The sequence below is a fragment of the Salvelinus fontinalis genome, chromosome 31, assembly GCF_029448725.1.
Source record: "Salvelinus fontinalis isolate EN_2023a chromosome 31, ASM2944872v1, whole genome shotgun sequence".
In the NCBI taxonomy this organism is placed as follows: domain Eukaryota; kingdom Metazoa; phylum Chordata; class Actinopteri; order Salmoniformes; family Salmonidae; genus Salvelinus; species Salvelinus fontinalis.
In genome coordinates, this window is record NC_074695.1 from 23,500,016 (window position 1) to 23,524,737 (window position 24,722).

A 24,722-nucleotide genomic window follows, 5' to 3' on the forward strand; every position below is an offset into this window, starting at 1 on the left:
TCTTTGACACAATGAATCATGGCGCATCATTCGGCAATTATCTAACACCTACAGATGGTGGGGCATCTGGGGATGGTCTGATAGTAGTATCTTGCCAACATGTTTATTTACAAGGGGCATGGGTTTTTGGAACCAAAAATGCATCAGGCCAGGTCAACAGTGTTGTATGTAGATGTGTAATTTTGAAATAGATTCATTAAAATCATTGCCATTGTATCCTCATTACTCTTCAAAGTATTAGCTCAACATCCTTCTATGGTGAACTTGTACTTCTTTTAATTGAGACTTTATATACATTCTTTACAAACATCGAAGGCTGCTCATACATTTCATTGAATAAGATTCACTGTTATACTTACAGATCGTTAAGATTAAAAACAATTGCTTAATTACAACACTGAACTAAAACTACCCTTATTAAATTACTGAAATTGGTAAATCTAACAAATCCTAGTCTGTCGGCATAATGAACAATAACAAAACCATCTTATTTAAACAAGTAAAGTAAACCTAAAGCTCCTGAACAAAACAACAACAGAACATTCCAAAACCTTTACTCTGACCCAATGAGACAAATCAGATGTTAACCCTGTCCAGTCCAAATTATGTCTTGTAGCAGGCCCTGCTTTCTCACAAAGGGAGTGACTTGGCTCTGGGTCCTGGGAGATACATAGAGGTGCCATAACTATCTCATTAGTGCTGGATATCACAACCCAGTTTGATAAATATTATATTGGTGTAATCACAACCCAGTCCAAATAATAGTTATTGGTGTAATCAGTTCTTAATTAGTGTCCATGCTATCCTCCTAAGGTCCACGTATGACGAGGGTGTCTAGACCGCTAGAGTTTTGTGCAGTTGTTGACAGATAGCAGTGAGTCTATGAACAAGGCACAATTAGCAGGCGTCTTCACCTCTTAGAACCTGAGTCCAGGTGTGGCTATAATGTCAGCGTAAGGCTCGCTCTGGTGCAGGTCCAGGGCCTGCTGTTTCTTCAGCACCAGGAGGCAAAATAAGGTAGCCGAGGCCTGGGAGCGACTGTTCCTCTCACACAGCGTCTGCAGGCTGAACATGGCGTTGCTTCTGCTGCTCTGAATCTATTTAGGGATGTCATCAGGACGACATAGAACATTTTTATTTTGTTTATAGGGGATAGGTCAGTTACGGATTGATTATATAAAGGATAAATGTCAGAAAAGCAGGGAAAATCCCATCCCAGTTTGTTATAACACAACACACAATCGCACATTGCAGCAATTTAATTTCCACCGACTGTCCCCTAATCATGTCCTTTAATCTTTTAAATCCGTCATCTGTGACTCGGTGGATTTCTGATTGTAATCAAGCTAAAAAGCTGACAAAGGGTAAGAATGAATGCCCTGCTGCATAGGGGTACTGAGTTCTAACTTGATTGTTTAGTAGTTCCTGTGCTCGGCTGGTCATCCTCCTCTCCTCAAAGTCATCCTGGCTGTCCACCATAGACTGTAGTTTGGTATAACAACACATTACAGAGTGTACCGTAGTACATCACACCACACAATTTTTTTAACCAATTTTTCGTGATATCCAATTGGTAGTTACAGTATTGTCCCATCGCTGCAACTCCCCTAAGGACTTCAGAGAGGCGAAGGTCGAGAGCCATGCGTCCTCCGGAACACGACCCTGCCAAGCCGCACTGCTTCTTGACACACTGTTTGCTTAACCTGGAGGACAGCCGCACCAATGTGTCAGAGGAAACACTGTCCAGCTGGCAACAGAAATCAGCTTGTAGGCGCCCGGCCCACCAAAAGGAGTCTCTAGAGTGTGATGGGACAAGGAAATCCCGGCCGGCCAAACCCTCCCATAACCCGGACGCCGCTGGGCCAATTGTGCGCTGCCTCATGGGTCTCCCGGTCACGGCTGGCTGTAACACAGCCAGGGATCGAACCCGGGTCTGTAGTAACGCCTTAGAACGCTACGCCAATCAGGAGGCCCCGTTTGTGCTTTTCTGTGTGTAAGCGTGCGTGTATGTGTGTGTTTCTGTGTGTGTATTCAATGCATGTGAAAGAACCTGTGTGTTCCATGTCACATTCGATGGAGTTTCCCTCTCCATTCCAGAAGGATGAACATGCATGGAATCCTCCAAAGGAAGCTCAGGGTGAGAAACCTCAAATCTACTCATCCTGAGAGACAAGAAAAAGAGAGAAAAGGAGAAAGGGGGAACAAGGAATGTTGTCAGAAAAAGTTATAGACAATGGGAAAACCTGGTTGAATAAAGGTTATATAAACACTTTTTAATGACGGAAAAAAAGCTTAGCTGGTGTTCATGTTGAACTCTTTACATGTACTGCGTCCCAGACGTCCTCAGATGGGTTGTCAGTCCCATGGTGGTGCAGAGGAGTGAGCTCCACATTGTGTCCCATTCTCTCAGGATCCATAGTCTCATGCAGGACACTGAACTCACTGGACAGGTCGCTCACATTGCTTTCCACTGTATACACACATACAATTTATTAACCCAAATAGGAAACATAACAGTTCAAAGGTAATGTGAAATTCAATTCTCCCAATTTCATGAAATGTAATGACTTGTATTCTCAGACGATCATTTCTATAAAATTGTTGCTCTGTGTGAATATGACCTCCTACCCTCATGTCTCTCCTGTCTCATCTCTTCAAGGTCATCGTCATTGCCCACTCGATCTGTTTCCCCCCGAAACATATCACTGGAATAGAGCTGCAGAGGCAGAATGGGGGCAGTTGTTAAAACAAAAAAAGCACTGCTGCTATACATCACTGGTTACAGATGTGAACTCAATTTCCTCACTTAAGTATGGAATCCAACATTTATATATTGAAGGCTTGACGTAAGTGGAACAACATTCTTAAGCTAAACTTGTACTTTTTAGTATAACAAATGAGATAGGAAGGCCAAGAAGATCATCAGGGACCTCAGCCACCCGAGCCTGTTCACCCCGCTACCATCCAGAAGGTGAGGTCAGTACAGGTGCATCAAAGCTGGCACCGAGACTGAAAAACAGCTTCTACCTCAAGGTCATCAGACTGTTGAATAGTCACCACTACCCGGCGTTCGCCCAGTACCCTGCCCTGAACTTTAGTCGCTGTCACTAGCCGGCTACCACCGGGTTACTCTACCCTTCACCTTAGAGGCTGCTGCCTTATGTACATAGTCATGGAACACTGGTTCCTCCTGACAGAGATTGTGTAACTGAGTCAGGTTTGTAGGCCTCCTTGCTCGCACATGCTTTTTCAGTTCTGCCCACAGATTTTCTATACGATTGAGGTCAGGGCTTTGTGATGGCAACTCCAATAGCTTGACTTTGTTGTCCTTAAGCCATTTTGCCACAACTTTGGAAGTATACTTGGGGTCATTGTCCATTTGGAAGACCCATTTGCGACCAAGCTTTAACTTCCTGACTGATGTCTTGAGATGTTGCTTCAATATATCCACATAATTTTCCTACCTCACGATGCCATCTATTTTGTGAAATACACCAGTCCCTCCTGCAGCAATGCACCCCCACAACATGATGCTGCCACCCCCGTGCTTCACGGTTGGGATGGTGTTCTTCGGCTTGCAAGCCTCCCCATTTTTCCTCCCAACATAACAGTGGTCATTGTGGCCAAACAGTTCTATCTTTGTTTCATCAGACCAGAGGACATTTCTCCAAAAAGTACGATCTTTGTCCCCATGTGCAGTTGCAAACCGTAGTCTGTCTTTTTTATGGCGGTTTTGGAGCAGTGGCTTCTTCCTTGCTGAGCGGCCTATCAGGTTAGGTCGATTTAGGACTCGTTTTACTGTGGATATAGATACTTTTGTACCGGTTTCCTCCAGCATCTTCACAAGGTCCTTTGCTGTTGTTCTGGGATTGATTTGCACTTTTCGTACCAAAGTACGTTCATCTCTAGGAGACAGAACGCGTCTCCTTCCTGAGCGGTATGACAGCTGCGTGTCCCATGGTGTTTATACTTGCGTACTGTTGTTTGTACAGATGAACGTGGTACCTTCAGGTGTTTGGAAATTGCTCCCAAGGATGAACCAGACTTGTGGAGGTCTTGGCTGATTTCTTTTGATTTAACCATGATGTCAAGCAAAGAGACACTGAGTTTGAAGGTAGGTCTTGAAATACATCCACAGGTACACCAACGATTGACTCAAATGATATCAATTAGCCTATCAGAAGCTTCTAAAGCCATGACATTTTCTGGAATTTTCTAAGATGTTTAAAGGCACAGTCAACTTAGTGTATGTAAACTTCTGACCGCTGGAATTGTGATATAGTGAATTAGAAGTGAAATAATTTGTCTATAAACAATTGTTGGAAAAATGACTTGTGTCATGCACAAAGTAGATGTCCTAACCGACTTACCAAAACTATAGTTTGTTAACAAGAAATGTGTAGAGTGGTTGAAAAACGAGTTTTAATGACGCATACTTAAGTGTACGTAAACTTCCGACTTCAACTGTATATACTGTATTCTAATCAAGGCCTATCCTATTTAACTATTGCTGTACATATATTATTCTTCAAATATACTACATATTCTATTCATATTGTCTATACATGACATCACATACAGTATATATATTTATACTGCGAACACCGACATTGCTCGTCTTAATATTTATATATTTCTTAATTCCATTCTTTTACTTTTTAGATGTGTGTGTATTGTTGTGTATTGTTAGATATTACTGCACTGTTGGAGCTATAAATGCAAGCTGCTAAATATGTGTTTGCAACCAATACAATTTGATTTGATTAAAGGTAAATATGTCAACCTATGATGGGACATAAGTTGATTTCACACCCTGCTTACCTGTTGAAGGTGTGGATGAATGACATGGGCACAGAGGTGACTGAAGAGCCTGTCCACCCCTCCACTCTCTTTCCATTGCATGAGTTGGTGGGTGGGTGGGGCTATGTCCAGTGGGGCAGTGAGATCTGAATAGTCAGTGAGCTGCTCCCTGATGGCCTGGTTGGACAGCTCTTTGGCCTGGTCCACCACCAGTCTCCTTCTCCTCTTCCCCTTCTTCCTCTCTAAGGTCGCTAAGGACAAACAGAAGGTTTAACTCCAATGGCTTACCTTACCTGTGCTTTTCACACTTGGGAGTTTCCACCATAGATAGTAAGTAAGGTAGTGTGTTACTTATGGCTTTGATATATGATATAGGTTGTGTCCAGTTAGATAATTGTGTTTGGGGGACAGTAAGTGTGCTTTGGAGAATGGCCTTGTGGTGCCAAGATGTTGCTTGTTAGGCAGGTAAATATTTACGGGTCACAGCGACAGGCTCCAGAGCGAAGCCCTCCTCCTCATTGACCAACAGAGTCGTCTCATTCAGGACAGGGGTTGTCTCATTCAGGACAAGGCGATCCTCCTCCATGGGTACAGATGTAGGAGAGTCTGGACGACCTGCAATGCAGGGTTGTGGAATGAAGGGCATGCTGTCTCAGTCTACTATTGTGATAACAAAAAGTAGACATGGACAGCATACAATTGATAAATATTTCACTGTATAACGTAATAATGATAAAGCTCCCAATTTTGGGAAAAGTTTCAACAACGGAAAAATCTAATTTACTTCCTGCAAAGTTTACAGCAAAGTGGAATTAGCACATGAATAATGAAATTATAATTTTCCAGTATGCGTTGCCTCTTGCTGTGAGAGAGGGTGCTTCAATGCTTGCACAAAGTATAACCACAGAGATTCTAAACCCAGACGCGCAACATCGCGAGACTTCTGGGAACACCTCTGGGAACGCTGGTGAAACAGACCAAGCAGACCAGGATGGGGTTTGAGAAGTCAATGAGAGAAGTGAAAAATGATTCCTTAGTTGTAAATTTTCCTCTAAATCAAAAGTCACAACCTAGATTTGAGCCAATGTCTTAGGTAGTTGAAAACATTATTACGCCAACCTCGTTAAAGTAGCAAACTGACACGTTTTCATTTTTGTTAAAAACAACTTTACATCAAAGGAACTGCTCGCGCAGTTCGGCAAAAGACGATTGTTAGACCCGGTGACGTGTTTCTGCGCATGAGCTTAGCTAGCCAACGACGCCATGACATCGCCTACAAGCGCTACCAGGGATATCTATTGGAGAAGCAGTTTCTGCTTATCTTCATACCGTACTGTCTTTGGTAGTCTCATACAGATGAGACTTCATATCAATCTACAATTTCACTGAATATTTAGACAGGGTATAAAGTTTCCTAAAAGACTACCAAAAATCACCTTCTTGGTTAATGTTCATGAGAGCAATCTCTGGCATCACATTTTGTGGTTCGGCTGGGAAAAGGTCCATCAAAAAAGCATTCTCACTGGAACTGTGTCACGATCGTCGTAATGTGGAAGAGAGGAGGACCAAGGCACAGCGTGAAGTGAATACATTCTTCCTATTTATTTAAGAAGAAACACTAACCAAACTAATACAAAACAAACGTGACGCTATATATAACAGTGCAGCCACAGGCAACTAACACATAGACAATCACCCACAACTGACAATGACAAAACAGGCTACCTAAATATGGTTCCCAATCAGAGACAACGACTAACACCTGCCTCTGATTGAGAACCATATCAGGCCAAACACAGAAACAGACAAACTAGACATACAACATAGAATGCCCACTCAGATCACACCCTGACCAAACAAAACATATAAATATACAAAGCAAACTATGGTCAGGGCGTGACAAACTGGCCATGAAGTCTATTCAGGATTTGGAAAGGGGTTTGAGACATTGCATAGGTTTGCCTTTGAAACATTCTTGATGTTTTTATTTATTTATTTTCACCTTTATTTAACCAGGTAGGCTAGTTGAGAACAAGTTCTCATTTGCAATTGCGACCTGGCCAAGATAAAGCATAGCAATTTGACACATACAACAACACAGAGTTACACATGGAATAAACAAAACATACAGTCAATAATACAGTAGAAAAATAAGTCTATATACAATGTGAGCAAATGAGGTGAGATAAGGTAGGTAAAGGCAAAAAAAGGCCATGGTGGCGAGGTAAATTACAATATAGCAAGTAAAACACTGGAATGGTAGATTTACAGTGGAAGAATGTGCAAAGTAGAAATAGAAATAATGGGGTGCTAAGGAGCAAAATAAATAAATAAATAAATACAGTAGGGGAAGAGGTAGTTGTTTGGGCTAAATTATAGATGGGCTATGTACAGGGGCAGTAATCTGTGCGCTGCTGTCACGTCCTGACCGTAGAAATCCTTTTTATGTCTCTTTTTGGTTGGTCAGGGGCGTGGGTTTGGGTGGGCATTCTATGTCTGGTGTTCTATGTTGTCCTTGTTTTGTATTTCTATGTGTTTGGCCTGGTATGGTTCTCAATCAGAGGCAGCTGTCTATCGTTGTCTCTGATTGAGAATCATACTTAGGTAGCCTGTTCCCACCTGTGTTTGTGGGTGGTTGTTTTCTGTTTTGTGTGTTCACCTTACAGGACTGTTCGTTTATCGTTTTTGTTGATTTTGTCAAGTGTTTCATATTTTAATTAAAATAATGAACACTTACCACGCTGCACCTTGGTCCTCCTCTCCTTCTCCAGACGACGATCGTGACAGCTGCTCTGTCAGCTGGTGCTTAAAACCTGTTAGTGTGTAGGGGGCGCTATTTTCACTTTGGGAAAAAATCGTGCCCAAATGGAACGGCCTTGTACTCTATTCTAGATCGTACAATATGCATATTATTATTACTATTGGATAGAAAACACACTCAAGTTTCTAAAACTGTTTGAATTATATCTGTGAGTAAAACAGAACTCATTTTGCAGCTAACTTCCAGACAGGAAGTGAAAAATCTGAAATCGAGGCTCTGTTCCAGGGCCTGCCTATTCAACTGGCTTATATCTATCGATATACATGCACTTCATACGCCTTCCACTAGATGTCAACAGGCAGTGGGAGGTGAAATGGGGTGTCTAGCTTGATCTGAGGTCGAACAAGAGCTTTTGGAGTGACAGGTCTGGAAATGTCATTGTCTTCGAAGGCGCGAGAAGGAACCCCAGATTGCCTTCTGAAAAGCGTTCGGTATACACGGCTAATATCTCCGGCTCTGATTTTATTTGATACATGTGATAATATCATCGTAAAGTATGTTTTTTCAACCCGAGTTTTATCATATTATTCAACGTTTATCGGGACTTTGAGTTTTTCGTTGTTTGCGTCGAGAGAAGATGGACATGTTCGCGCCACTTGGCTAGCTAAGGTTGCTAATTCGACAGGAGAAAAGGACATTCTAAAACCAAACAACGATTTATTCTAGACCAAGGACTCCTTGTACAAGATTCTGATGGAAGCTCAACAAAAGTAAGAATAATTTATGATGTTATTTTATATTTTTGTGTGAAATGTTTAGTCCTATTCTCCGCCCTTTTAGCGGGCGCTGTCTCACAATAACGCAAGCTGTATGTCGTACTAAAGTTATTTTTAAAAATCTAACACAGTGGTTGCATTAAGAACCAATGTATCTTTCATTTGCCATACAACAATTATTTTTATGTAAAGTTTATGATGAGTTATTTGGTCAGATCAGGTGAGTGTCAGAAATATATCCGGACATTCTGGGAGAAAGTTGCTACATTTTCACAATGTATAACCACGGTTTTCACCTCTAAATATGCACATTTTCGAACATGATGTTATAAGACTGTCATCTGATGAAGTTGTCCAAAGGTTAGTGATTTAATTTATATTTATTGCTGGTTTTTGCTAAAGCTATCTTTGCGGTGAATAAATGCGGTTGTGTGTTTGGCTATTGTGGTAAGCTAATATATTTCTATATTGTGTTTTCGCTGTAAAACACTTTTTAAAAAATCTGAAATATTGGCTGGATTAACAAGATGTTTATCTTTCATTTGCTGTACACCATGTATTTTTCATAAATGTTTTATGATGAGTATTTATGTATTTCACGTTGCTCTCTGTAATTATTCTGGCTGCTTCGGTGCTATTTGTGATTGTAGCTGCAATGTAAAACTATGATTTATACCTCAAATATGCACATTTTTCAAACAAAACATAAATGTATTGTGTAACATGTTATAAGACTGTCATCTGATGAAGTTGTTTCTTGGTTAGTGACTAATTATATCTATATTTTGTCGGTTTTTTGAAAGCTACCTATGCGGTGGATAAATAGCGTTGTGTGTTTGGCTATTGTGGTGAGCTAACATAAATATATATTGTGCTTTCGCTGTAAAACATTGAAAAAAATCGGACATGTTGGCTGGATTCACAAGATGTTTATCTTTCATTTGCTGTATTGGACTTGTTAATGTGTGGAAGTTAAATATTTCTAAAAAATATTTTTTGAATTTCACCCTCTGCGAAGGCAGCGGAATGTTGTGGGTGTTCCGCTAGCGGAACCCCGGGGCGAGAAAGGTTAAAGCTAGTGAGGGAGATAAGTGTTTCCAGCTTCAGAGATTTTTGCAGTTTGTTCCAGTCATTGGCAGCAGAGAACTGGAAGGAAAGATGACCAAAGGAGGAATTGGCTTTGGGGGTGACCAGTGAGATATACCTGCTGGAGCACGTGCTACGAGTGGGTGCTGCTATGGTGACCAGTGAGCTGAGATAAGGCGGGGCTTTACCTAGTAGAGACTTGTAGATAACCTGTAGCCAGTGGGTTTGGCGACGAGTATGAAGCGAGGGCCAACCAACGACAGCGTACAGGTCGCAATGGTGGGTAGTGTATGGGGCTTTGGTGACAAAACGGATGGCACTGTGATAGACTGCATCCAGTTTGTTGAGTAGAGTGTTGGAGGCTATTTTATAGATGACATCACCGAAGTCGAGGATCGGTAGGATGGTCAGTTTTACGAGGGTATGTTTGGCAGCATGAGTGAAGGATGCCTTGTTGCGATATAGGAAGCCGATTCTAGATTTAATTTTGGATTGGAGATGCTTAATGTGAGTCTGGAAGGAGAGTTTACAGTCTAACCAGACACCTAGGTATTTGTAGTTGTCCAAGTATTCTAAGTCGGAGCTGTCCAGAGTAGTGATGCTGGACGGGCGAGCACGTGCGAGCAGTGATCGATTGAATAGCATGCATTTAGTTTTACTTGCGTTTAAGAGCAGTTGGAGGCCACGGAAGGAGAGTTGTATGGCATTGAAGCTCGTCTGGAGGTTAGTTAAAAGTGTCCAAAGAGGGGCCAGAAGTATACAGAATGGTGTCGTCTGCGTAGAGGTGTATCAGAGAATCACCAGAAGCAAGAGCAACATCATTGATGTATAAAGAGAAGAGTCGGCCCGAGGATTGAACCCTGTGGCACCCCCATAGAGACTACCAGAGGTCCGGACAACAGGCCCACCGATTTGACAGACTAAACTCTATCAGAGAAGTAGTTGGTAAACCAGGCGAGGCAATAATTTGAGAAACCAAGGCTGTCGAGTCTACCAATAAGAATGTGGTGATTGACAGACTCGAAAGCCTTGGCCAGGGCGATGAATACGGCTGCGCAGTATTGTCTCTTATCGATGTGTTCAGATGTGCAACAGATATGTTATCTTCAAGTGAATCTGCTGCTAAAAATCCAGGTCGGGACATTACCCAAGATGTCAATGCCTTTGTCCTCGTCGCCAAAAGTATCTCCGTGCTGGGCCAGGCTCAGGAAACTCACATCTAACATGCCCCCTTGGTGAGACTGGGTCTCATCACCTACAAATATTAGACACAGAGTAAGTCAGAGTAAGTTACTGACAGCAATGTGAGTGGAGGAGAAAAAGGTGCACTATGGTGAGAAGGAAAATAACATTGAAAGAGACACAGGCAGGCACTGTAGAGTAGCAACCCTAACCCTTACCAAAGTCATCAAATGTGAAAAAGCTATTTCCAAAATCCTATTTGAGGGTGATGTCCTCTGTTCGGCACTGATTCAGTGAAAAATGGTCCACAACACCTATGGCACTAGGGTCAGAGGGGAGAGAAAATAAATTACTTTTCGATATAAACATCATAAATACTGCTACGTGAAGCCTCCACACCCCCATGATCTATTGAAAATAGGGATGCACGATATATCGGTGAACATATATCTGCCGATGTGCAAAACTGATGTCAAAGCTGACGTGCATACCTATATAAAGTAAGTACATGACTAACGACGCCACGTCATGGGTGATGTTGGCTTTTGCCGACTGGTTGAGCACCGGTACACACTACCAAGTGCGCTATTTTTCAGATGTTGCCCGTTGCCGTACTGGAGTTACACAGTAATAGCATCATTGCTATTAGCTTCACGATAAACTGTCATATTATTGTTAGGATTTATGTTTATGCACTATAGCCCGCTAGCATATTGTTTGAAGATGAATATTGTTTTGTTACACACACACACACAAACAATACAGATGTGTGTGTAGGTGTGTAAAGACTGACCAACATTGAGTGACAGGCCATAAAAGCTGTGGTCAATCTGGAGAGGGGAGGGGTGCATATCTTTAAGCCAACCAGGGAGGGTAGATTACTGGACAATACCATATTAGGAACTGTTTGAGTGTAGCATCGGGGAAGACACAAGACGGATCTAATCTACCCAACAACCAGATGTGGACAGAGAGCACTAAGGGACTTGGACAAGTTCGAGTGCCAGCATAGGCTGAGCAAAGTTGGAACCGCGCTCAGCCTCTACTGTGATAGGCCAACAGACGCGTTGGAACTACGTCATCACGGTATAAGAACAGCTGTTTACGTACTTCCTGCCAGTTCCCTGTTCTACCCTGCGAGGAGATACAGTGAACCCGTATATACGAAAATTGCATTTACCATTTATCGCTTGAGTTTAATTAAAATACTTAAAATATATTCGGTGACTCTGAATCACATTTTGTCCTGATACCAGATTTGAACTGACGCAAATCTCTTTCATGGTGATCCCCGACGGTAATCTGGTAAAAGAAACGCTGGACATTGGCGTACCAGCCAATTGGCACTGACTGTCGTCAGACGACGTGTCTCACAAAAACAGGACCGGTCTACTAAAAAGGTAAGCAGATACCTATTGTATAAAATACTAAAGTTCTGCATATTGGCATTATCCAAATTTATTTGTGAGATACAAGTCTGATGTAAGTTACCAAATTTAATGTTCTATCTAGTATATAAACAATATGATACCGAGAGTGGTAAATGCAATTTTATTTGATCAAAATCATTCAAAGATGCAATGTGTAAATGAGATGTACTGTGTGAATGTGAAGACATGAGTGTGGGAAATATGAGAATAGTCGGGGACTAATGAGGTTAAATTACCATATGATAGCGAATGCAATGTACTGAGTAGAACAGAGATCTACTAATTGGTGTGAGAATAGGTTGGCGAACCTATTGTGTATGTGAGGTGTGAAGTAAACGTGGATATAACGGCGAAGGTTGTGTCTAATAAGAAAGATAAGTTTGCCGTGTAATTTACATTTACATTTAAGTCATTTAGCAGACGCTCTTATCCAGAGCGACTTACAAATTGGAAAGTTCATACATATTCACCCTGGTCCCCCCATGGGAATTGAACCCTGGTCCCCCCGTGGGAATTGAACCCACAACCCTGGCGTTGCAAGCTTCATGCTCTACCAACTGAGCCACACGGGACCAATTGTGGTGCATTGGGTATTTAGTCGGCGCACTAATACCAAGAATGAATGTTTTAAAAGGAAGTGTCAGGGACACAGTTCATATGGGACAATTTGCCTAGCGCATGAAAGTACGTTGAATATTTCAGATGGAGACTGTATATTCCTAGGGGATCCACATTGCAGAATTGAGTGTATTAAAAAGGTAGATTTAGGTTGATCATTAAAAATAAGATTCAACATTAGGTTGATCATTTAAAATAATTTACAAACACATACACATTTAAGTGCACAACATAGAATGTCATCAGGAGTGGAGAAAGTTGAAAAGTTGATTTTACTTTTACGATAGTTTTCGTGCAAAACTCATTTGGAGTATGGGGTATGTTTTTGCCTAGAGGCAGGAATAAGAGTTAGTTTTGGGGTTGGGTACTAATTTTCAGGGTAAGTTGCTAGAGGCAAGTGATTTGTTGTGGAATAACGTAAAACTGCGACAATACATGGGATACACAATAACGTTATGCAAATGGTTTTGACCGTTGTTCAGGTACACTCTTTAATGTACTTCTGGCAGTATAATTTTGATTAAGAGATGTTGATTGATGTTGTAAATTCTATTCAAGATCCAACATTAGTGATACAATGGTGATAAATTGGTTTTGGTTTATCGAAGCAATGATCTTGTGACTGAGGAAGGGACAGAGAAAATAGTTGTGTCATTTAGAGGGAAAATGCGTGCATTATAGCTTTGAGCCACTTTTCAGAAGTTGTTAAAAGTTCCAAATAGAATTTTAAAAGTAGCTGAATATCGTCAGGGTAGTCTAAAAAGATGCTAAAAACTAGCAACAAAAATGCTAGGTGGCCATCACAGATATTTTGCTATAAGATAGGAAGGTCAGAATAGTTTAATCGTAAAAGTTTATGATAGCTAATGTTAAAGGGACAGTTCTAACTACTAGGTTTTGTTTGTAGTAAACGTTTGGGTTAGAGGGGATTTCTAAATTTCCCAGCGAAAAAATATCTTAAAGGTATACACACACATAAAAGTGGGGGTATGAATTCCAAAAGTGACTTTTTCAGTGTGGTTTGATCAGCCTCATTGAAAAACCATTTGAATGGAGAATATAAGGGCCTTGACGTTTGAGTTTAAGGTAATTTGATAGAACAAATTGGTGATATTAATATTAGGGATAGTAGTGAAGGTGAAAAGTCACTAGAGGGCGCCATTGGACATTTTAAACTGATTTTAAGCATATGGGCCTAAAAACACAATGAAGACTTGGTTGGTTTCAGGAACTAAGGGGCAGCACTGATAACTCTTAAAGTAGATAAGACACTTGACAGAGAATTGTTAGATTTGTGCCAGTATTGATACAAGGGCGGAGCCATGTATCAAAAGGGGGATGGAATAGGACACGTTGTGGTGTGGCCTATTAGTTAAACATTTCTAGAGATGGTTGACTAGGATAATAATGGATGACATTCTAGCTAATCAGATAGAATGACAGAGGTTCTAGCAGAACACATTAAAATACTGTTAATTAACCAAACCCGTATGTCCAAGATTTTATGCTCTACAGGAGAACTACAGGAGGAGATTACCCACATGAACGGGCCAGGGGACTGGGTCTGGGTCCAATCAATAAAGAAAAAGGACTGGAAGCAGCCACGGTGGGAGGGGTCATACCAAGCACTCCTGGTGACTGCATTCGCAGTGAGAATAACTGAAAGAACTACCTGGGTTCATATCACAAAATACAAGAGGGTAGGACACACTGACACTGCCGAATGATCACAGAGTTAAGGAGAAGAACCGTAGCTAATAAAGTTCAGGGGTCAACTCCTTAATGAAGATTTCCCTGACCCCGCCCTCTCATCACTGTGTACGTTCATAGAAGTGAAAGTGTGGCTTGGCCTCTGGCTGATGATGTGTTCTCTGGGAGAGGGTGGGGCTTTACAGGACTGCTGGTCGTTCTGAGCTGTCTGATTGGGATACGATGGGGATGGTTACTGTCACAGTACTGCCAAAACCACCACCAGTTCCAGCAGGCCAAGGCCAGGTTCAGCTGAACTCCTCCACCACTTCAAGACCATGTTCCACATCATCACCTAAGCTCTCCAAACCGGTACAGGTAATAAATGTAAAGGATATATCAGACAGTGACCAATTGGGGACTGAAACTGGATATGAGGGTAGGGAGAACATGTGGTTAGCCTATATGAGATACACCGCCAAAACACTTAATAGAAAAGACTACGTGATCTGTGGACATGCTAGACCTGTTCTGGCTACTCACCCATTTGCCCTAAACAAGTGGGGAGGTTGGATGTGCATATTGGAGGGTTTTTACCATAAGCTAAATTCAACCCTGTGTAAAGCTCTGAGTCTTGTGTTCCCAGAAGTCCCTCCCCAGAAGGCACCGTGGGGAGTTAAAGCATATGGGAAAAATTACAGCTGTATCACTGGTACAGGTAGGGGTATAGACTATGGGAGGCTCCCTACTGCTGACTGCATCACTAATGTCACTATTAATGCCACCTGGCCCGTTGAAGGGCTGAACCAAACTAGAGGTGTTGCTGATGTATGGTGGATGTGTGGACCTGTCAGGCGGTTGACCTCCATTTTGAAAGGAGACTGGCAGGGCACATGTGCTTTGGCCAGTCTGATAACACCATTGACTATTATTGAGGTTACAGCTAACCAACTCCTGGGAGCTACACATGACACAGAGGCGCGGGACCAACCCAGGAGACGGCAGAAACGTGACGCTCCTTGGTCCGAGGGTACAGATAACATCCACACCAACCTGTTGGGGGTCCCAATAGGGGTCCCCCACGAATTCCAGGCATTAAACAGAAATGATGGTCTGTGGCATTTGTTGCCTATTATTGGCCCAGCTATTGTTGATGCTAAGCAAACTGCCTGGATCAATTATATTTACTATAATCAACAATGAGTTAACTACACCACACCGCACTTAAGGGGATGGCTGAACAATTGGATGCCACCTCTCAAACCGCTAGACAAAATAGGCTAGCACTAGACATGATTCTGGCCAACCAGGGAGGTGTATGTAAGATGTTTGGAAAACAGTGTTGTATGTTTATTCCTAATAATACCAGTCCAAATGGGAGCATTTCAAAAGCTCTGAGCGGGTTGGAAAAGTTATCTGTGGAGATAAAGGGTTTTGCAGGTGTGGAGGAGGATGGACTGTTCCCCTGGCTGGATGGTTGGTTTGGTAAGTACACTGCTTGAATCATACCTTGTTTGAAGAAATCTATTACAGATGGAGCAAAGGCTTCTGGTATGATGCCTTTGCTTGATGCTCCGGATGGAGATGCTGATGCTGAATCAAACTACAAGAGAAAGATGGGTCTGACTAAGGATGACCCTTGGTTTGTTGTGGGTGAGGTTGTCGTATGGGGCCTCCCGGGTGGCGCAGTGGTCTAGGGCACTGGTTGGTTGGTTTCATCGCAGTGCTGCATCGCAGTGCTAATTGCGCCACCAGAGTCTCTGGGTTCGCGCCCAGGCTCTGTCGCAGCCGGCCGCGACCGGGAGGTCCGTGGGGCGACGCACAATTGGCATAGCGTCGTCCGGGGTAGGGAGGGTTTGGCCGGTAGGGATATCCTTGTCTCATCGCGCTCCAGCGACTCCTGTGGCGGGCCGGGCGCAGTGCGCGCCAGCCAAGGGGGCCAGGTACACGGTGTTTCCTCTGACACATTGGTGCGGCTGGCTTCCGGGTTGGAGGCGCGCTGTGTTAAGAAGCAGTACGGCTGGTTGGGTTGTGCTTCGGAGGACGCATGGCTTTCGACCTTCGTCTCTCCCGAGCCCGTACGGGAGTTGTAGCGATGAGACAAGGTAGTAATTACTAGCGATTGGACACCACGAAAAATTGGGGAGAAAATGGGATAAAAATTAATAAAAAATAAACATAAAAAAAGAGGTTGTCGTATAAAAATAAAATAAAAAATAATAATAATTAAAAGAAACAATATACTTTTTATCCAGGTCATTACGTTTGTCCTCCCTGTTGTGAAGGTTTGAAGTTCCCGGGTGGCAAGGAGCCCACCTGGTACAAGATGTTTAGAGGGAGAGACCAGAGGGTTTAATTTTTTAAATATATATTCTGTATGTAATCATGTTGTTGTGATGACACCCTAGGGGATGTCAAAAGGGGGAATCGAAAACCCCACCGATGTTTTTTTATTTTTTTATATTGTTTTGCATAAAAATGCTACATTTCATGAAAATAACTATCCTCCTAGGTTGAAGGTTTCAAGTTCCTGGGTTCAACGACAACCCGGTATATGGATATATAAGTTGGTTACACCCCATGAGGGTGTAAAAAGGGGGAAATTGTTAGGATTTATGTTTATGCACTATAGCCCGCTAGCATATTGTTTGAAGATGAATATTGTTTTGTTACACACACACAAACAATACAGATGTGTGTGTGTGTAGGTGTGTAAAGACTGACCAACATTGAGTGACAGGCCATAAAAGCTGTGGTCAATCTGGAGAGGGGAGGGGTGCATATCTCTAAGCCAATCAGGGAGGGTAGATTACTGGACAATACCATATTAGGAACTGTTTGAGTGTAGCATCGGGGAAGACACAAGACGGATCTAATCTACCCAACAACCAGATGTGGACAGAGAGCACTAAGGGACTTGGACAAGTTCGAGTGCCAGCATAGCCTGAGCAAAGTTGGAACCGCGCTCAGCCTCTACTGTGATAGGCCAACAGACGCGTTGGAACTACGTCATCACGGTATAAGAACAGCTGTTTACGTACTTCCTGCCAGTTCCCTGTTCTACCCTGCGCGGAGATACAGAGAACCCGTATATACGAAAATTGCATTTACCATTTATCGCTTGAGTTTAATTAAAATACTTAAAATATATTCAGTGACTCTGAATCACATTTTGTCCTGATACCAGATTTGAACTGACGCAAATCTCTTTCATTATGGAACACCGTTTGGGTCTTTTGAGTGTCAAAAAAGATAAAGCTGTACAAAAAAGTCTGCAAACAAGCAAACACCGGCCATGAACGATGTGTTTACAATACCGCGTTGGTAATAAAGCATCATTTGTTCGACCGTAACTTCTGGTGTAGCTAGCTTTAGCTTGGTACCTAGCTAGCACCAATACAACCAGCCTGAAAACAATGACCAGTAGAAACAGTCGTGCAGTCGTTTTCATTATTCTTAGCAATGATTTAGGAATCCTTATGAGTAAGTATAAGCTAGGTTGCCACTTGTTGTTCGCCTATTGAAATTGAACTTCAGTTCATGAAAATAAATAAACTCAGTAAAAAGAGAAACGTCCCTTTTCCTGGACCCTGTCTTTGAAAGATAATTCGTAAAAATCAAAATAACTTCACAGATCTTCATTGTAAAGGGTTTAAACACGGTTTCCCATGCTTCTTCAATGAACCATAAACAATTAATGAACATGCACCTGTGGAACGGTCGTTAAAACCTGTTTGGGCTGCAAGCTGAATATTGAAAAAACTGGAAAATGTGTGCACATTTTCAAACGGCCTCCTAAGAAACTTTTTATTTTCCAATATGCATATATTTACTACTGTTGGATAGATAACAGTCTATAGTTTCTAAAAAGGTTTGAATTGTTTCTCTAAGTCGAACAGAAATATTTTTACAGCCATTTTCCCAGCCGAATTGAGATTTTCAAAATGCGATGTGTCTCTTTAAGACCTTCTCTATAAAAGGCCCTTTGACTTAGGACCATAGGGACACTTCACACGCCTTCCTCAGGCTGTAATGCGGAAGTGAGAATTGAAAGGAGTCGAATATCTCGTCCATGGACTGAATAACACACCTTCTTGTGAGACCTGCGCAGTTAAAAAAAATTTCCGGGCATGAAGTATAATTTGGTCTCGGCTTCTGGAACAAGTTAGATAACGGTGAATAGGATGTCTGACTACGATATTATTTGATACATGTCACAAAATCATCCTAAAGTATGTTTTTTCAATATACTTTAATTATATTATTGCAATTTATTCTGGACTTTAGATGTGATACGACGGAAGAGTTTTTTGAAGAAACGCTGTGTAGCGCCGCAATGCTATTGTGCTAGCTAACCAAAGAGGGAAATAATTCGTTCTGGAACCCAACTAAAGACTCTACTGGACATTGGACCCCGTTACAACATTCTGATGGAATATCAAGAAAGATAAGACCCAATTTGGGATGCTTTTTCATATATCTGTTGAGCTGTGCTGTGCTAAGTGGGCTAACTGTGCTAGGCTAGCGCTTGACCAATGCTATTGCTGACTTATGCTAGCTTATGTTGTTAGCTAATATAACGATATATTGTGTTTTCGCTGTAAAACACTTCAAAAATCGGAAATGTTGGCTTTATTCACACGATATCTGTCTTTCATTAGTTATCCACCATATGTTTTTCTGAAATGTTTTATGAGGTGTAATTAGTAGCCGACGTTGGTGTATGTATTTTCTCTGGCTACTCCCGTCTGGATTCAGACTCTAGCTATGTGTTAGCATTTTTGGGTAGCATCAATGTAAAACTGATTTATAGCTAAAATATGCACTTTTTATGAACAAAACATAGATTTATTGTTTAACATGTTATATGACTGTCATCTGAGGTAGTTTTTTCTGGGCTCTTTAGGTTGGTTTTAGTTTATTTCGGTTGGCTTGTGCATGCTACTTCAATCATAATTCATACTTCATAATCATATCCATACGTGTCTGTCCACTTTTGTATTTGGTGGTGAGCTAACATAAATATATGTGGTGTTTTCTCTGTAAAACATTTAAAAAATCGGACATGTTGGCTGGATTGACAAGATGTTTATCTTTCAAATGCTGTATTGGACTTGTTAATGTGTAAAAGTTAAATATTTTTAAAAAATAGATTTTGAATTTCGCGCCCTGCAGCTGTTGTCATTTTCGTCCGATTTCGGGCTTGCAGCCCAAACAGGTTTTAACCTTGTTGCCCAAAGCTAACGTTATAAGCAGCCAGCTAGCTTCCTCTGGCTAGTGAGGCTGACCGGGTTATGTGTTGTGAAGCTAGCCACAATAAGGATCAGACATTTTTCGGTTTGCTTTCAAAATAAAAGTGTGTAATTGACAGTGATGCAAATGAATACAAATAGTAGAATTATACCATACTTTTATTTTGAAGACTAAACGCAAAGTCCACTATTGTGGCTAATCCTTATTGTGGCTAGTTTCACATAGATGGGTCCGCCCACCATTAATCAAATAAGAACTGTCTTATAAATGAGGGTTACTTTAGATGATGACACCTAGCTATATAGTTAGCAAGCTAACTATAGCTACTGAAACAGATTATGTAGTTTTGCTGTGTTTTTGGCGAAGAACATTGTTTGCATCCATGAGCTAGCTTTTTTTATGACCAGCACTGTAGATGCACGAGACAACTTTACCAGCATCATAGCATACGTATCGATGAATCATTGGGACATATGAAATACGAGTGATAGTGTAATCAATGTGTAATAACTACGTAAAAAATGTATGAAAGCGTTAAATGATTATGTGATGTGCAATCATATTCAGGTCCTGATTGGTCAACAAGTGTTATTTGACACGCAAAGACCCAAACGGCGTTCCATAGAAATCCTGGTTGAGAATGAAACGACTGAACGAATTAACAACGAAACAGCACAGCAAGTAAGTGAAAGACATTGGTTTAGATTATGTTTTACTGGTAATGGGGACATATGTAAATGCCAACAAAATAACTTTTTGGTAAATGTGATGTGTGTAACCTTTTATTTAACTAGGCAAGTCAGTTAAGAACAAATTCTTATTTACAATGACAGCCTACCCCGGCAAAACCCGGATGAAGCTGGGCCAATTGTGCGCCGCCCTATGGGACTCCCAATCACGGCAGGATGTAATACAGTCTGGATTCGAACCAGGGACTGTAGTGACGCCTCTTGCACTGAGATGCAGTGCCTTAGACTACTGCGTCCATGTGTGTGTGTTAACTATTTAACTGTACTAGAATGCTTAAAAGGCTGCAATTCTTTTTTATATCGGTATCAGGTTTTTTGGCAAGGAAAATATTGGATATCGGTATCAGGCAAAAATGTAATATCGGTGCATCACTAATTGAAACACTGACACTAGCCTTAATGGCGTAGGGCCTATTGGGAACATACATTTTGGTTTTGAATGTGAGTGAGTTAAATGAGGAGAGAAAGGAAAACAAAAGTACCGTGTGTCTGGTAGCTGGGAATCGAAGTCAGTGAAATCCTCCATCAACATGATGGCTTTAATTAAGTGTGGCCTCCAGTCCTTCAACAGGCATGTCAGTCTGTCCTAATGGTGACATAAATAAATGTATAATTTTATACAAGACTTCAACTGATATATGTTTCCAATTATCAGAATAACATGGAGATCCTGTCTTTAAAATGCAGGGTTCTACACAAAGCATGTAAGAGGGCTGCTGTGCCACCTTGTAGACTGGCTGCAGCACCAGGTTTAAAAAAAGGTTTAAATACATTTTTTGTTAAATATAAATATATATATACTTTATTTGTTATCATTTTAGGCCAGGCACCAGACCCTAATATGGTATATTTTGCTCTAGATTGCAGCACCTTGAAATGTTGACATTGACAATGCAAAAAGGATACTTGGCTAACCTGGTCTGAAGGCTACTTTAATTTTGACAACAGCGTCATTGTAGTCAGCAAGTAGATATTTGGCTTTTCTGAAGTATATCCTCACTACTCCCAGGAGTAGGTGGCCAAAAGTCCGCAAGCCGATCTTTGCCTTGTGAGGATCTGTGTTTATTGCACTATAACCCAATACTATAACACATGTGATTGAATATTAGCAACTGTTGGTCTGGGTTCCTGTGTGTGTGCTGGAAGTAACATTTTGCCCCAGATAAGTGTGCTGAGAAGCTGTGGTTAACCTTGAGTGAGAACAGTATGCTTTCTATGCAGGTGCAAATAGCTCAAACAATGTTACAGAACTGTCTGACCTCAGTCTCTAGGGTGTGGGAGCGTAATCTACACAGCAACAGCGCCGGACACCAAGGAGCACCAAGAGGCTGGGACCAGCCTGAGAGCCGGCGATAGGCTGAGCAAGTTTAAACCACGCTCAGCCTCTACTGTGATAGGCCAACAGACGGGTTGGAACTACGTCTATCACAGTATAAGAACAGCTGTTTACTTACATCCTGTTAGTTCTCTGCTTTACCCTGCGTGGTGATACAGTGAATCCGTATATACGAAAATTGCATTTACTATTTATCGCTTGAGTTTAATAAAAATACTTAAAGTATATTCGGTGAATCTGAATCACATTTTATCCTGATACCAGATTTGTATTGACGCAATCCTTCACAGCCTTAAGATAATTCCCCACAAGCACAGAGACATAAAAATATACAGAGGGGCAAGCCTAAGTCGGGCTATATCATATATTATAGATGATGTGCTCATTGTGTTGCTACAGGTATGTGGTGAGCTGTATCAGAAACAATTTAATATACTTTGAGACATATAACGTTATAGCTATGGCCATGAAACCGAAACCTGAAAGGCAAGGTATTATTCATTGGATAACGGAGTAAGTTTTTTTGTTTTTTTGAGCCCTCTCCTGTACTCCCTGTTCACCCACGACTGCGTGGCCATGCACGCCTCCAACTCAATCATCAAGTTTGCGGACGACACTACAGTGGTAGGCTTGATTACCAACAACGACGAGACGGCCTACAGGAAGGAGGTGAGGGCCCTCGGAGTGTGGTGTCAGGAAAATAACCTCACACTCAACGTCAACAAAACAAAGGAGATGATTGTGGACTTCAGGAAACAGCAGAGGGAGCACCCCCCTATCCACATCGACGGCACAGTAGTGGAGAAGGTGGAAAGTTTTAAGTTCCTCGGTGTACACATCACGGACAAACTGAATTGGTCCACCCACACAGACAGCGTTGTGAAGAAGGCGCAGCAGCACCTCTTCAACCTCAGGAGGCTGAAGAAATTCGGCTTGTCACCAAAAGCACTCACAAACTTCTACAGATGCACAATCGAGAGCATCCTGTCGGGCTGTATCACCACCTGGTACGGCAACTGCTCCGCCCACAACCGTAAGGCTCTCCAGAGGGTAGTGAGGTCTGCACAACGCATCACCGGGGGCAAACTACCTGCCCTCCAGGACACCTACACCACCCGATGTCACAGGAAGGCCATAAAGATCATCAAGGACAACAACCACCCAAGCCACTGCCTGTTCACCCCGCTATCATCCAGAAGGCGAGGTCAGTACAGGTGCATCAAAGCAGGGACCGAGAGACTGAAAAACAGCTTCTATCTCAAGGCCATCAGACTGTTAAACAGCCACCACTAACATTTAGTGGCCGCTGCCAACATACTGACTCAACTCCAGCCACTTTAATAATGGGAATTGATGGAAATTATGTAAAAATGTACCACTAGCCACTTTAAACAATGCCACTTAATATAATGTTTACATACCCTACATTACTCATCTCATATGTATATGTATATACTGTACTCTATATCATCTACTACATCTTGCCATCTTTATGTAATACATGTATCACTAGCCACTTTAAACTATGCCACTTTATGTTTACATACCCTACATTACTCATCTCATATGTATATACTGTACTCTATACCATCTACTGCATCTTGCCTATGCCGTTCTGTACCATCACTCATTCATATATCTTTATGTACATATTCTTTATCCCTTTACACTTGTGTGTATAAGGTAGTAGTTGTGGAATTGTTAGGTTAGATTACTTGTTGGTTATTACTGCATTGTCGGAACTAGAAGCACAAGCATTTCGCTACACTCGCATTAACATCTGCTAACCATGTGTATGTGACAAATAAAATTTGATTTGAAGTTACTGTAGACAAAAAGAACATGATGAGCTAACTCAGTCAGAGGCAAATACATTTTATCTCCCTGTTCATATATTTTGGAAGACAAAACAAAGTGTACTGTTACCTGTGGGGAGATTATGTGTTTGATGGTGCTCTCCAAATTGCATTTAAACACATGAGTTTTTGTGATTTTGCGTACCCAATGAGCTGCTAGCCAGATTTTGGCCAGAGGCCCGCGCTTGGAAGTGAAGAGCTGAGTGTAGAACATCATGGTCAAAGCCTTGGTGGTCTATCTGGTCCTCACTGTTGATATTGCTGCGGGTTTGGTTTGATAATACAATACATGTGGTTAATTTTATATAGGATACGGCACAATTCACTTGCAAAATATTTGTTTAACAAGCATTAGCTAGCTAACGTTACTGTAGCTCATGGTATGAAAACGAGCCTCTTTATCGAAAGCGTCGTTGACAACAAACTGGAGCTAACCTCTGACCTGGCTAGCTACCTTCGTTTACAGGTGTCCCTAATACTAACTAGATGGAGAAAATGTAAAATGTCTAAATAATTTTAACATCCTTTTCCAAATAAAATAGAATAATTTGATACTCACACGTTTCAGTCCACAATACGTCTGTTTTGAAGGCGGTGACAAATTGAAAAGCTAGTAATGGCGCGAGATTAACAATATTTACTCACATTACCCGCGTATTAGGCACCAACATGGCACGAGCCAATCTGTCTCGAGCAAAGTGATAGCTACCAATTTAGTTACATCGTGTGGTTTTAGTCTAACCGGGTGACATGCGTGAGGTTTAAACGTTTTTATGCTACAGTTTTGATTGTAACCATACATTTTTTTTTATCTCTGAAGTAGCTACAGTAAAACTTGTCAATTTGAACAGATCATGTTTCGTTATCCCGAAATTGCGTGTGAGCGCAAGAGCATGCCAGCGCCAACTAAAACGTTGGAAGTTCCTCAACCCTAAAATGAATACAAACTATTTTATTATGACATCCAGAGTTTGAGGAAGTTCATGATTAACTACAGTAACTATCTAAATTGACCCATAATTGTCTTGGCATGTGATGTTCATTTAAATGTATTCACTCCAGTGTGCTTCCTGTTGCAACCAGCTGGGGGCACTGTTACTCTCTTGCCTCTAAATCCTAGACTTTCTGTTTCCTGTTTGCTTATAATGATACCTCTTTAGTAGTGTTTTGTGTTCTCGTCTGGGCC

At 41.6% G+C, this 24,722-nt stretch overlaps 1 long non-coding RNA gene and 1 pseudogene across 1 annotated transcript; one reads left to right on the top strand and one right to left on the bottom strand.

Moving 5' to 3' along the window:
- Window positions 1–270: 270 nt before the first annotated feature.
- Window positions 271–24,443, bottom strand: LOC129829866 (double-strand-break repair protein rad21 homolog A-like; annotated as a pseudogene).
- On the top strand, window positions 19,662–21,907 carry LOC129829867 (uncharacterized). The gene is made up of 2 exons (XR_008755462.1): window positions 19,662–20,276; window positions 21,609–21,907. It is a non-coding gene; the product is annotated as an uncharacterized LOC129829867 (long non-coding RNA).
- Window positions 24,444–24,722: the final 279 nt, after the last annotated feature.